The 13,116-nt window shown below is 41.6% G+C and overlaps 1 protein-coding gene across 7 annotated transcripts in view; it reads right to left on the bottom strand.

Annotated features, from left to right (window-relative positions):
- Positions 1–13,116, bottom strand: part of RARB (retinoic acid receptor beta) — a 368,014-nt gene that overhangs the window by 115,255 nt on the left and 239,643 nt on the right. The window lies entirely within an intron of this gene.

Below are 13,116 nucleotides of genomic sequence, written 5' to 3'. Positions count from 1 at the left end.
TAGGATACATGGCAAATGGAGAAAGACCAATATTTGAAATTCAACACCAGTTCAGCTTGAGGCCAAGAAGTTACCTTAAAAATTGATAAGAAAATAGTCGTCTTTGGCAGGCACCAACAAGCCATCTCATCAGGCGGCACAGTGAACCCACATGTTTCTGCGCCACCTACACCGTGCCCAGGGCAGTCCTGGGCAGCATGGAGGAGACAGCAGGACAGACAGGCTGGACATGTGAAACCACATGTTCCTGTGCCATCACACTATGCCCAGGGCAGTCCTGGGCAGCAGGGAGGAGATAGCAGGACAGACAGGCTGGATAATTCTGAGTACTCAGAGGACAACTCTCCTCCTAAAAATAAAAATGGAATGGATAAGGTTGCTTAAAGAAATTGTCATATTCTTTCCCTGCGGGTTAGGCCATTCTCAGCCAACTATCCTCAACATCTTCTCCCTCAGCCCTTAGTCTCTGCCCTGTGATAACTCGGACCTAACCCAATCATTGGCTACAAACGTGCTGTAGTCTTGTTTGTTTTTTCCCTATCACTTCCAATTTTACTTATTATAGATTCATTCAAAAGCTTTTATTGGCTGCCTACATCATGCCAAGCTTTGTTGTAGATGCTGAAAATACAGAAGAGAACAAGACATACAAAGTCCCTATTCTCATGGTTATGTATGTATCAGTTGGGTAGAAAACGAGGAACAAAGTAGACAATTAATGAAACAATTTCAGGTAGTGCTACAAAGGGAATTCCACTCCACTACATAAACCCTGGCATGTTAGGGTGGCTGCCAGCACTTCTAGTTCAAAGAAGACTCAACAGGCTGCATAGGAGAAATGGTGATTATACAGAACAGGACAGGTGTAGGCCCAGGACTGGGTCTCTCATGTAATGACAGGGGGAGCAGCTGCCCTTTAACTTCTTGAGGAGTTCCCCAGAGAGGCAGGGGAGATTCCTGGAAAATAAAATGAGCTATGTTACAATCAAACTCACTTCAGAGAGAGGCAATTTTGGGTGGCACATAATTTTTTTTTCCTAAATCTATCCTGTGAACTACACTTATGAACTTGTAAATATTCTTGGCACAGAATAATGGTATAAAAAATAGAAGCCCAGACAAATACAAGTGTTTTTACATAAATCCCTTGGTAAGAGCCCAAGAGAGTGTGACACTGATGGGGAGAGAACTCTTCTTCCACAACATGTGAACGCAACCATATGTATGAAGCAACTGCATTGAGACCCACAAGATCATGGGAAAGGAAACAATTTGTGGTGCTTCTTGGAGCAGAGGGGGGTAAGTATTAGCAATGTTTACCAATAGTGTTCCTTCTCCTTCTTCTAGCCACGTGGTATGACTGTGTTTCTCTATTCCACTTGTATTAGGTGGAGCCATAAGAATTGTTTGACCACTTTGTGCTCCCAGATAGCTTGAATAAGAAACAACAGAGATATCAAGTTTCAAAAAACTATCTAAAGCATTTTTCCCAATTTAAATTGTTTTATATGTCCTTGTAGGAATTTCAGCATTGTTATTTTAAAGGAAGTTACGAAAATACTTCAGGGTAACTTATCTTCAGTTTCCACCTTCATTACATGAGCATGTAGAGTAGCTGACACTGGCCCACCCACACACCCCGACTTAGGCAGCAGTGGTAAATTCTGGGGAGGTCACTATTATCTATCATTCAATGCTCTTATTCGCAATAGTGTGCACAGTAGAAAGCACGAATTACTGGTTCTGAAGCCCAGAGCTCATAAAGAATAAGATGGGTAAAACAGAACCAAACAATAAAGGAATACCTGAACCAAGCTCACAAATTCAAAAATACTCTTTAAGGTTTCTTAAGCCATCGGGTCCACGATGTTAATCTCATGGACTCTCACAGCTAACATCCCACACACATGTGGTAGTGAAAGAAATGACTTCATTATGAGTTTGGATTTAAAACCAAATTTATTTAGTGATGACAAACCCATTTAGGTTCTGTGCAGATCCTGCCACAAATATTTACAGAAACAGATTCAACATCTCTATGTATAATATGTACAACAGATTCAAACTGTTGGTCAAGGGGCAAGAATTAGCACCAAATACACACTGAAGCAGAACATATTTCCCACTTGACATTTAAAGCAGGAAGCAATCATTTAAGACCAAAATACAACTGGGTGAGGAATTTTACATTTAATTCCATTTGGGGGAAATTACCAGAATTGTAGACTCCATGTCTAATACCCTCTCCCACAATTTCTGGCATTGGATAGATAACTTTCATACTTTTTGTCTACAACAATTCTACAAAGTAAATACACTGAAAGGTATTCAAGCATTTTAGCATGTTTTTGGTGAAATTGTAAACATGAAACATTGTACATTCAAATGGAATAGATGCCATCAAAAGCCAGCGTATGGAGTACTGGGTGGATGAATTTGCTAACTTAGGGTAGCAGCCAGTTGAAGGAGCATCTAACACAGCGAGACATACTTCTGGAGACTTATATCAAAAACATGCCCCCTCCCCAAAAATCTATTATTCTGAAATGCATTCTTTATGTTAATGAGGAGCAGTATAAATTAGGGCAGCAGCTTTCCAAAGTATTTCTTGGCTAAATGTATGCCCACACTCCAAAGCACAGCACATCTACAATTTGAGTAGGACATACGGAAGTAAGAGCCACGTGAAAATGCTCATTTCCCCAGGGAGCATTCAGATGATCTCTTTTGGGTTTGACTAATAAGGATGGTTTTCATGATTTGAGGCACTCTCCAGGCCTGTATGAATGGTGGTGTTGTGTGCTCAGATGCTGCTATTTACAGATTCAAAAGCACAGAGGAGAACGAATGTTGCTTGATCATTCTAGTTTCTCCAAATTTGTTAAGCCATGAATATCCTTTATAAAGCCAAAGTAGTCTCTGCTCCCTTGCCCCCTCACCCTCTGTTCCACCTCTGAGTTTTCAACTGCTCATTATTTTAAGGCTCACAGAACCGGAGAAAAGTACCTGTAACATGCTCCAGCTCAGAGCTGTAGCCAATGTAAAGGATTTCTTCTTTCCAGGCACAGAAAAAGCCTCCCCAGCAGCAGAACAGAGAGGGTCACTGAAGACTCTGTTTTTCCTTATTGGAGTATTTACTTTGCAAATCCACCAGTCTCTGTTTTAAATGAAGCATTACATGAAATCCTAGAGGGAGGAGGTGCCCACGTTAAAACCCTAGGGCTGCCTAGGGAACACTCAGGAACAAGTGAAGAGGTTAAATGTGTATACTGACACCAGTGAAGGAAGCAGACACCCTGGTAGATGGGCCACCTTGACGGAACTGACAAGTTTGACAACAAGCTTTATAAAAACAGTTTTACCTTGTACACTTAGGCAGCCTGCACTTGGCTGCTTTTGAAATAGAACAAAACCAACCCAAACAAAGTACCCCGGGCAACAGTGCTAGCCACAGAACTGGTGCCAGAAATCTGGGCAGGACATTGCTAGCAGAGGAATGTCATCTTTTCAATATGGAACAAGAAACAAGGCTCTAATGGGGCAGGCCTGCCAGAACCCCAGCTTTTCCCTTCGCCCCAGACAATGCTAGCATTGTACAGGCAGGAGCCACACACGGATTTTCATCCCCTCTCCAGACTGTTTTAAGGGATGAGTTCTAGGATCCACAGAACAGAATTTTCCCCAATCTGGTGCTGCTTATCCCTATGACACAGCAAGCCGCCTGTCTCAAGTGGAAAAATACTGAACCAAAAAAACCCGAAAGGGCACAGTTCATAAAAGGCACAAGAGAAATTCCAGTCCCAAAGAAACTACTGTGGTAAGAGCAACTAAGTAACAAGGAAATATCTAGAAAGATGTGTGATTTTCATGACAGGAGCACTAAGTTGTGCTAGTATGATTCTTATGCTTAAGGACACACATTTTTTGGTACAACATGAACACAGAAAACAACTATTTTTCATCTGGCACTCCACAGAAGGGACAGCAATCTGCTTCCAAAACTGGAGGAATAACTGGCTTTGTAGGTCTTAATGAGAGACATATGTCAGCCTCCAACAGTTTGCTTGCCGAAGGGATTTTCTGGGGTCCTTCTTGGATACGTGTGATTTTTGCCTTGTGGGCTGACACTGGAATCTAACCCCCGATAAAGGTCTGACTCAACTGGGTAAGCCCTTCCCAGTCACTCAAAATGTTAGGCCAGAACATGTTAGGAATATGGAGATGTTTAGCAGCATAGACTTTGAAAAGATGGTTTGATAAGATTCAGAGAAAATTAAGTGCAGAAACTTATCCAAGGTGGTTTCCACAATAACCATTTCAGACACAGAATTAGATTATAAATCGTGGACACAGCTGGTCGAACTCGCTCCCCTAAACTCAGTTTCCTCATCTGTGAAAGGGAGGGGAAAAAACCTCTCCCACCAACTTCTCTGATTGTTAGGAGGATCAGATAAAAGGCTAAGGTGGACACTGTTAGCTGTCCACCAAGTTCAGTCTTTCTTTCCATAGTGTAGGTCTGTACCTGGGCGCACGGCTAGACTATTTGTCACGTGGGCAGTCCTTCCGACGCTGAGGCCACGCCAGACCCTGGCTCTGAAGCAGCAGACATGCTGCCTGCCGGGGCAATCTTTCCCGAACCTCATGAATGCCACGCTGCAACATGGACCACTGCAAGGGGCCTGGCTTCCTCATCACTGTGTGGGGGGAGACGGTGACCAGCCAGGAATACATGCCTCGAACTGTGACCTGTACGAGACATCGCACATTCTGGGGTTTTTCATTTCTTTTGTTTCTTTGGTTTTGTATTGCAGCCAAGCTCAGCCTAATTTAATTCCATATGTGAAAGTGCTTTAGGAACACTATGCATATAAGGCACTTGTATTGTTTCTGAGGCTTTATACAGGTACATAGGAGGGACGGAGGCAGTGTGGGGAGTGGGAAGACTGGGGGCTCACAGCCCCCCAAAAGAGAGAAATAAAGGGGCTGATAAGGCAGGATGCTCTTTCTGGCTTATTACTTCTTCCGGGAGTCCACCCTGGAGAAGGAAATGGAGAATTGAAAGCTCTCTATTTACCCTCTCCCATAAAAGGTTTAGAAAGAGGAAAGGCTGAAACACTATTTCCCCAAAGTAACTTAATCATTACCTATGATGGTGTAAATTTTACTTAAACAGTAACGATGTCCAGCCAAAATTTGTAACACTCATAGGAAACCCCAAAAGAATACTTTCATTTCTCTGACAAAAACATATTTTTGTTTTTGCTTGGTATGATTGTAATACATTGTCACAATTCACTTTCAGATGATGGTCCCTAGGAATTTTGTCAAAGCAACTTATTTTGGTTCCCACCCCTCACCTACTTTAAATAAAAAATATAGTGCTGACTTTGGTGATTTTTTTTTTCTTAACTGATTTAAATTTCATGAAACAGACACTGACGCCATCATTGGAAGCTAAGCCATTGTCAAATTGACAGGTTAACTGTGAACCCTGGATGTTTCTCTGTTGTGTGACAGAGGTAAAACTTAAACCAAAAATGACAAACCTCTACCTTGATGTAACAAAAATAGCCAATGAAAGTGCTCTAGGTATTTTAAAACAACAAAGCAAGCATTTATAGCACACATTTATGGGATTTTAACTATTAAAAAATGTATAAACCACTTAAAACCACCAAATTAAGTAACTATTTTCACTGGGAAAACATGAGGGAAAAAATACAGGGTTGTAGGCTAATTCAGAATTCATCCTCCACTTCCTGTTTTTTTTCATACACCAGAAGGAAAAAAACAAAAAGACAGATTTCCTGCCTTTTCAACCCAAGATGACTTCTCAATTTAGAATATTTCTCCATGAGCAGAGAAGTGTTTTCTCCTTCTGTAACTATTAGTAGGAAAAACCAGATTACTATTTCAGCTTCTCCATGTTTCTAGATGTGGAAGTGGTTTCTAGATGTTCAGATGTTTATTTTCTTTATAGCACTAAGAGCCTACAATGTTCTTGAGTATATCATTCCAGGTACTAGTCCTTAAAAAGAGTTTGCTTAAAGACAGTATCAAAGACAACATCTTTCACAGTAAAGGGTTAATTCTAAGGTGGAAGGCAGGAATTACTAAGAAAATGAGCTGGACATTGGCCATCAAAGGCGCTGTCCTGCCTATAAATTTCATTAAAGCTTTTATGAATGGATCATCATAAACCCTATATAATCAGATGCAATTCATTACACAATTAGAATATATAAAATTATACTACTATGTGCATTACCATATAAATGTGTTATTACATGTCATTTATTATGATGTTAATTACTCTACAATTAAATCTAATTCATATGATGAAAAGACTCAGGCAGTGAGGCCCTACTATGCACAGAGCCCTGGGCTGGGCATTGGTACTAACGCTCTGAGGAGACACCAGTCCCAGCCTTTCTGGAGTTTACCACCTGACAGAACGATGCTGATATTAAACAAAGGATGCTGAAAAAAGTAAGTTAATCACGGTTGTGTCAAGTGCTACAAAGGAGGACAACAGAAAATGCATAAAGAGGGAGATCTAACCAAAGGTTCCAGAAAAGGCTTTTCAGGGGAAATAATATGTAACGATTCTTTTTGAGCATCTTTGCTGCCTGGCTGATCCTCAGTTGCTTGCACAGGGCTGGCTAAGCAAAATTCATGGGAACAGAATGGGTAAGTTTCCACTTTCCCACACAGGTCTTCACAGGCTATTCCAAGTTGCCTTGCTGTCTGGGTTTGCCTGCAACTTTTGCCTGGAACACCTCCCTCCCCTTCCTCATCTGGAAGAAAGCTTACACATCTATTAAACAGTCTCTTCTATAAAGCCTTCCCATGAAGTGTCAGAGGGACGGAAGGCTCCTTCTCTGTGCCTATTGAGGCCCCTAACCACAAGTGTCACGGCCCATGGCACATGCACTCTTGGCTTCCTTGCCCATTCAGTCATCCATCCATTCAATAAATATGTATCTCTTATTTAACAGGCACTGTTCTACTTTTTAAACATTGGGATACCTACATGGGGAACAAAATACATAAAAACTTTTATTTCTATAACTAGAGCCTGTCTCACAGAAAGTGTTTAATAAATGTCTGGTGAATGAGATAATAAATAAATTCTCCATTGTTGGCCAGTTTTAATGAGGAGAACAGCTCCTATGAGGAGACCTACTGTGCGTGGTTCAAGGACTGCAACAACAAACTCAATGGCAGGCTTCCGAATTCAGTTTTAGCCATTATAGCATACAGACACTGTCCTGTGTTTGTTATTGTCTTTTTTTAGTATGTTATGTATTGTTCCTGGGGTTTGATACTTCGGCAAACCTCTAACAGAAGCAACTATCAGGGTGGGCAAAGCCAAAAATGTGCTCCCAACAGAGCATAATGTTCATGTTTACCCATGCCAATTAAAAACAAGACAAAAATCAGTGTCATTTTAATGGCTTTGCTCAAATAAAATCACTAAGTGCATTTACAGTATTTAATAGAAGTTCTAAAATTAAGTGCAGACATCTGTCTTCCTGATTGCAAAACTTTTTGTGACTGAATATACTGCAAACTGTTGGCCAGGAAAAAACAGCCCAGCAGTCGAACACTGTCACAGAGATGAGGGCCTCCCTTCTTCAGAGGCAAGGAAAACAAAGGCAGATGAGAAAATGGACAAAATTAGCTCTGAGGGACCGAGGGGGCTAGTGGAGTTGAAACCCTTAAAGGCTGCTTTAAATAGAAGGCTACCACAGTGGCCTTGAGGAGCATTTCCTCTGTGCCCTTGAGCAGAAGGCGCACCCTCAGGGCTGCGCCTGGCCTCCTCCCAGAGGCTTTGCAGCTGGGCTGGACAGTGGCTCCCAAATACTGGCTTATGCATGGGAAGTTTCCACCCACCGATGGCGAATGGAGAGAACAAGGACAAAGAAGCATTTAGGAGAGTGCCTGTGGGGGGTAGCTGTCCCTTCTTGGGAAAGACTGCCTTGTAAGTCCTCCCTTCCTCTACTTTGTATTGGGAAAATGCCATTCCTTTGAAGAAATGATCAAGGCAATAGGGTTGCTTTTCTTTTTAAGTATGCTCCCACCTGTTTTGGCTTTTAATTTGTTGCACCATGAAACCCCCAATCTGGAATATAATGCACCACTGCTCCCTACCTTCTGTTTCAATGAGGCTGAAGCAGGCAGGTGTTTAACAACAAGCTTAAGGTTTCAGTCCTAGCCCTGGCAAAGGCTGGCTGTGTGACCTGGACCAAGTTCCTTAACTTCTCTGAGTCTCAGTGTCCTTATCTGTAAAATGGGAGTCGCACAGCCCACCCTAAGCAGGGCTGGTGTGAGAATTCAATGAGATAAGAGTATAAAATGCCCTAATGCCTGGTGTAGAGAAGGAATCCCACAGGGGTGCTTTTCTCCTCCATACTCGCCCTTGAACTTGTAAAAACTCCTAACAAAACATGAATGCAATTATTGGTTTGCTATTTTGGTGTTAGTACCTGCCCACCACAGGACTCATTCAAACATGTGCGTGTGTTTTAGTTTTACAGATTTGTTGAAGCCCAGAGAAGTTAATGGACACAGTGAAGAAAGGAAGAAATGGTCTTAAAATCCAAGTGTTCAGTTTCTGATCAAAAACACTTCCCCCTCTTAATCACACAGCAGGTTCTTTCTCAGCTGTGAGCTCTCATTTGGCCCCCATCAAATCAGGTACCCCTCAATTTTTCTTTACCAGATCATTCTGTTCATTTTCTTTCAACTTTGAATTGTTTATTGTCTGCCCCAGAAAACAGATTCCAGGAGAAACACTATTCACTGTTGTATCTGCAGCATCTGGCTGAGGACCTGAAATGTAGTAGGTGTTCAATAAATACACGCTGAAGGATGACAGAATGGTGAAAGGAGTTGTCAGAAGCGAGTTATGCATGAAACCAGAGAATAATAGAAGACAGTATGTCATCAAATGTCAGCTCTGAGATACTCACCCTTTTGCAAGGTGGCTTTCACCTTCCCCCTTAAGAGGTGGGGTCTATTTCTCCACCCACTGAACAGAGGCTTGACCATGTCACTTGTTTGGCCAATGGGACTTTAGCAAATGTGATGCAACCAGAGCGCTGCACCTTGGTTCTTGTCCAATCTTACTAATGGGGACCCACCACTTCCATGTGAACAAGTCCAGGTGGGCTAATGGATGAAGATAGACAACATGGAGAGAGGATCCAGGCATCCTGCCAAGACCTCAGTCATGTGAGTGAGGCTCTCCCAGACTGCCTGGCCCAAGCAAGCCAGCACAGACCTGAAGACCTGCACAGCGTTGTGATAAATAACAAATGTCTATTTTTCTAAGCCAGCAAGCATTTGGGTTATTTGTCAAGCAGGAAAAGCTAACTGATACAGCAGCTCATAAAATACACCCACAAACTCCTCCAAAGTAACATGCTAGGTGCTCTGGGAGTAGCTCACTTATAAGGAAATTGCTAATTTCTCTGACTTTGGATGATAAGAAAATGGGAGCTGAGGGGCGTGGAGGAATCCCAGACGGGGAGGGTGGTCTTGAAGCTTCTACCCTGGAGCCCCGGGCAAGTGGACATCATCTCTTGTTAAGTAATTAATTCTTAAGCAAGTGCAGAAGGGGAGCAGCAGTCCCAGACCTAAGTTCACCAGAAAGAGCTGGCCTGCCACCTCTGGCATGAGTGGTTTGGGCCATTTCTGAGTTATAGAAATTATAAGAAAGGACATATCGCCATGTACTTTAGCAGAGGTCAGGAAACTAGGCCCAAGGGCCAAATGTGGCCCTCTACTCGTTTTTATAAATAAAGTTTTATTGGAACACAGACATGCCCATTCTTTTACATATTGGCTATGGCTCCTTTCATGCTACAACAGCAGAACTTAGTAGTTGTTATAGAGACCACATGGTCTTCAAAGCCTAAAATATTTACTGCCTGGTTCTCTACAGGAACAATTTGCCAACCCCTGTACTAGGGCAGGTTCTGTGGGATGGCTGGGTCTTAACCTGAGTCTTGAAGGAAAGAAGAAATGTTTACTTTGGTATCAAGGAATGGGGAACTGCTGAAAGAATATTACCAGAAAGAATATGAAGATTATAAGGGATGTTACATCCCTGTGTGCAAAAGTCATTATATTAAGTTAATGATAATACAAACAATAAATAAGTATATATACCACTTGCTATGTGCCAGGTACTATTCCACATGCTTAATAGTAACTCATTTTATTCTCACAATAATATTATGAGGTAGGTGCTATCATTATTTCTATTTTTCCAAATGAGAAAGGAGAGACACAGAGAATTAGAGGTGCTTGACTAAGGTCACAAAGCTAGCAAGAAGGCTAGCTAGGATTCACAGAATCCTGGTATTCTCACTCTAGATTTCAGTCTTTGGCAGCTTCAAAAAATGGAAATGTAAAACACAATGAAAGACAAAACTGTGCATAAATTCTAGCTGTTAGCAATGAAATTGTTCTTAAAAAAGACACAGGAAAATCACCTTTATTACTTTATATTGTTAAACTTTAACCACACCATATATTAATTTTATGTATTCTTTGTCCCCTGCAAAAAACTGCCACTGCTCAGCTGGAAATCCCCTAAACAGGGGATCCCCATGGGGCATCTAGTGATTCCACTTCCATAGTGATGCTGCATCAGCACAGCAGCCACTGGCCATTTCCAAAGGCGGACCACAACCCATTCATTAAATCCTGAGGCTGAGACTGCCACCTGATCCCTAGGAATACAGAAGATTCTCTCCCCCAGTTAATAGTCAATAAAGTCATCCTGATTATGACAGGCAGAAGCCATTGTGCACATCACTTCTTAAAGATATAAACTGAGTTCTGTTTGGGAGTCCGAGTTTAGAGCAGAGGTTTCCAGACCAGAGTAGTGATCCTGGATCTCCAGCCAAAAGGTGGGTCAGACCTTATAGGTCAACCAGGAGCCCATGGTGCATCTGCTGATAGCCCAAAATGGTAACATGCATGAGCCCATGATAAACACCCAAATTACATATAGGCAGAATTCTAGAAGAGAAGTTGTTTCTTGATTCATGACCTTATTATCACAAGGGAGAAATTTCTAATAGATAGTCTCCATTAAGATTAACTTTTTATAGACTAACAGAGCTTAAACTGATAAATCTCTTTTAGGGGACATTATGGCAGTTTGTATCAAAAGCCTTAAAAATGTGCAAAGCCACTGACCTAGTAATTCCACTTCTACTGATTTGCCCTAAGAAAATTATCAGAGATATACCTAAAATCTATACATTAAAACATTATTTATACTAGAGAAACATTGGAGACACCCTAACTGCACAATAGAGGATTAGTTAAATACATTATATCACCACAAGTCACAACAATTAATAGTATAACACTATGCAGTTGTTTAAATTTTCATTATGAAACATTATTAAATTTAAAACGCAGGTTAAACCCAGTATGCAACATAAAATCCTATTTTTGTAAAAGACAACAAAAATAGCAACATACATACACTCGGAGAAAAACTGGTTCAATTGGGGTTTTCTCCTAGGGTAGAATCATGGCTGTTTTCATTTTCTGCTTTTGTACAACAATTGCTGCACTGCACTGATAATTTTTCAAAATGAAAACAAGTCATATTTAATTTTTTTAACATTGCATATCTTTTCCTTTAGCTGTTACATTCTAGTGTTGCCTTCTTACGTTTCTTGGTCCTTAAATATTGTCACTACATTTCCCAGTAAGCCAAAAGGCAAACCAGTGTTTCTCAACAACCAGAGGGAAAAGCAGTCTGTTTTCAGAGACCCATTCACAGTGCAAAAATCTTCAGCTTCGACAACTGGCTGGCAAGCTCATCTGACCATAGAGGGCTTATACTTTTGTTAACTTCAAGTAAACAGTAGAAAATGATGTATTTATATATTGCACAGAAGTGGATAGTGAGTTGTTATTCTGCTGAAAGCTTCCCAAATTTCAGGGCAATTTAAGTAGGTACAGTTAGAAGTTACCAACAATAAAGTAATAGGGAGACACACAAATGAATTTCTTTTTACCAGCTGCCCACCTGTTGCTCTGTTAACTTTCCTGCCCACTGCATCTGAAGCCACTCTCTATTCCATGGAATGAGGAAAGAGCATTTCTTTAAAACAACCAACACATCCCAGAATTAAATCTTTAATGAATTTCTCCAAACTGGTTTTACCCTGTTAAAATAAAACATGTTTACTCAAATGGTTTGAAAAGAAGGGAAAACATGTACCTTCTCTGATGGGCTGTGTGACATTGATGCATTTGTTCAACATGTCTTTTAGCACCCACTCTCTGCCTGAGTGTGTGTGTGAGGTGCTGGGCAATGGAGCTAGGGGCCCTCTCTACATTGTGTTCACAGGGGCAACTAGATATGCAGTGTGGTAGATGGAATGAAAAACTGACCCCAATTTTCCTCTCCCATCTTCCTACTTTTTACTGACTTCAGAGCTCCTTGCATTAAGAAGTTGAGTCTATGTTCCTATCTCTTGCATATGAACTGGTGCTAGGGGTTGCTTTGGTCAACATAATATGTCACAGGGTGCCACCTCTGAGCCTGCACCTCCGGAGACCTTGTGTGCCCATTCTCTCTGCTGGAACCCTGCCTGTGTGAATAAGCCAGGGCCAGCCCAGTGGGAATGAGAGACCACATGGAGGAGAGCTGGGAGCCCCCACCCAAGAGGCCACACCCCCAGAAACACAGCCAACTAGTTAACCTGGAGCTGCTGACCAGAGACACACAGTAGAGCAGAGCTAAGACCAGGTGATCTGCCCGGAGGAACCGGCCCTTAAGTGCTGACCCACAGATTTGTAAGCTAAATAAAAGGTTGTGGTTTTAAGCCATTCTGTTTTAGGATGGTCTGTTACCCAATAGCACCTAACCAATACACACAGCAACAATAATGCTAACTCCAATAAGCCAAATACAAAATGCCATGACGCACCCAATGGGAGCGCCTGTAATATTATTCCAGTGTGTTTCCAATGGCCCACGAATCATGGAATTTAGATGTATAAACCTCAGACCTGAACAACCATCGGACAGAATATAAAGAAGCTGTATATCTAGGGAAGGGATAGCTCAGGACAGCC

Source organism: Manis javanica, chromosome 15 (genome assembly GCF_040802235.1).
Source record: "Manis javanica isolate MJ-LG chromosome 15, MJ_LKY, whole genome shotgun sequence".
NCBI classification, from domain to species: domain Eukaryota; kingdom Metazoa; phylum Chordata; class Mammalia; order Pholidota; family Manidae; genus Manis; species Manis javanica.
This window is presented reverse-complemented; position numbering and strand designations above follow the sequence as displayed.